This window comes from Protopterus annectens, chromosome 10.part0 (assembly GCF_019279795.1).
Source record: "Protopterus annectens isolate FY-2018-M chromosome 10.part0, PAN1.0, whole genome shotgun sequence".
NCBI classification, from domain to species: Eukaryota; Metazoa; Chordata; order Ceratodontiformes; family Protopteridae; genus Protopterus; species Protopterus annectens.
In genome coordinates this window covers 4,719,105-4,721,604 of record NC_056744.1, presented here as the reverse complement: position 1 = coordinate 4,721,604, position 2,500 = coordinate 4,719,105, and the positions used below count along the sequence as shown (strand labels likewise).

Here is a 2,500-nt window from a genome sequence, read left to right as displayed (position 1 = left end):
TGAAGCTACCAGGTAACAGGAAAAGAGGAAGGCCTAAGACAAGGTTTATGGATGTGGGGAGAGTGATTGTCGATTATGTGGTATGTCGACAAAGTCAGGTAGAACCATATATATATATTTATACACACACACACACACACACACATATATATATATATATATATATATATATATATATACATATATATGTGTGTGTATATAGATGTGTGTGTGTGCTTACAAAAACCGATGCTATTTTAGAAGAAGATATAATAAATGCACTTATAACTTCTCATGACTAATAAGACCAAAAATAAAAAAAAATAAGAAAGGAGCAACAGTAGCCCACAGTGATTTCTTAAGCTTTCGTTTCTTTTATTTGGTATCGGAACTTTTTCAGAATGGATCAAATGTCAAGGGACAGTAGTATAACAAAGCATAACATAACTCATGAATATTAAAAAAATATTAATGAGCCAGTAGTAAATAACCACAACAGTACATTAATGCATATGCAAAAATATTACACTGGAATAAGAATGCCATTACATGAGAACTGTCAATATATGCACAAAAGACAGCATATATACACTATTCTAAGTGAGTGAAATGAATTCTATGTATAAAATTGTATAAAAACAATCGCAAATAACTCCAAGGGACCCCATGTTAATAACTGCTCCATTCATTGGAACCATTTCAATGCACATTTCAGATTAAGAGACTCATTTAACCCTGGAGAAAATTCCGCTTTCAATCATAACTGCCATTTTTTAACTGTAATTTGCAATCAGAATCCCCAAAGAAAACTTTAATTTGTTCCAATACTATGAACTTAAAAGACCTGAAATCGTTTCACAAAGCACTGTGTTTACTAACAGCGTTAAAATGGTCATTGTTCCTAATGGCACCATAATGTTCCTTTATTCTGTCACTTAACCTACGGACAGTTTTACCAATATAAAAACTTGAACATGTGGAACAGACTGCACAATACACTACCATGCTAGAATTACAGCCCAACACCTTCTTAAAGGACACTTTTACATTGCAGTGTGGAAAAGTGTAACATTCACCTTTAAGAATGTATTTACAACATACACATTTGCAACATTCGTGTATCCCTTTAGGCTTAGACATATTGATAACAGGTGTTAAATTAAATTATCTTTATTTTCAAAGAAAGTTTTCAGGGTCCTAGTTCTTTTATATGAGAACATAGGTTCAGAACCTAAATGCGTTCTAATGTTCGAGTCACAAAGCATGATTTTCCAACTGTTTAGTAAAACAAGCCTAAGGTCATTCAAATCCCTACACATAGGTAAAGAAAAACTAAGGGTGTGTGTAGAATCCAACATTCCTTTATGTGTATTGGAGTAAAACCGTGCGTTACAATTGGTTTAAATTTAGTGGGTCTGTCAACAGTGATCTGACTCCTAACTGAGCTGATTAAAGCTAACGGGTAGCATTTTTGCATGAATAAAAGGGAGAAAATCACATTCTTTCCAAAAAACATGTTTTCACTAGTTAATCTGGAGACCCTGATAAATTGACTCTTTAGTACATTCCTTTTCATAAAGTATGGGTGGGAACTATCAAAATCAAGGTAGTTGTTCCTAAAAGTACTTTCCCCTATGAATAGATGATTCAAAACAATTACTGACTCTGTCAATGGAAGTATTTATGTCCAAAAAGGAAACTGCATCACCTTGACTAACAATAACAAATTTCAGAAAGCCAATAATGTCCGATAAGTTTTCCACAAACATATTAAGTTGGTCTACACTTCCCTCCAATAGGAAAAAAATGTCATCATTGAATCTTTTATAGCATTTCATAAAGAAAAAAACAGGCAAATGTATTAGTGTGTCCATTTCCCACTTTGTTAAGACCAGATTGGCAAATGCAGGGAGCATCTTAGTTCCCATGACCACACTCCTGACATATATATATATATATATATACATTTTTTTATTTATTTATTTTACATTTGTTAACCGGGAAAGTCCGACTGGATACATATCTATTTTCAGCAGAGGCCCGGGGAGAAAAGCTCCATGTTTAAAATAAAATTTAATCACACTTAAAATGCAGGTTACAGAGCAATTTAGAAAATTGACAAAAATCAAAGATAAATTCAAATTAGGTTATATAACAAAGACAAAGTTCAAATTAAGGTTTACATTTAGTTAGGAGAAAGACAAAAACATTGTTGGTGATGGAATAATTATACAGTAGAAAACAAACATTATGACAAGTATGCATATAAGAAAGAGGATTTTCATTTAGAAAGAAAGGATGAAAGTATAAGAGAAGGTAGGTTAGGTAAGAAGCAGATTAGATAGCATGGGCTGAATAGTAGATTATATTCCAGATATTGGAAATTAGAGACATAAAGAATTAAAAAATATCTAGAAAGAGGGTGTGGGAAGAAAACAAGGGTACTCACATTTGAGAGCCGAGTTTGGTTTGATAGTCTCTTGGTATATTTTGGGTATATATCTATATATATATATATATA

At 32.3% G+C, this 2,500-nt stretch overlaps 1 protein-coding gene across 1 annotated transcript in view; it reads right to left on the bottom strand.

Annotated features, from left to right (window-relative positions):
• Nucleotides 1-2,500, bottom strand: part of MBTD1 (mbt domain containing 1) — a gene marked incomplete in the record, with an annotated part of 2,241,711 nt that overhangs the window by 1,665,709 nt on the left and 573,502 nt on the right.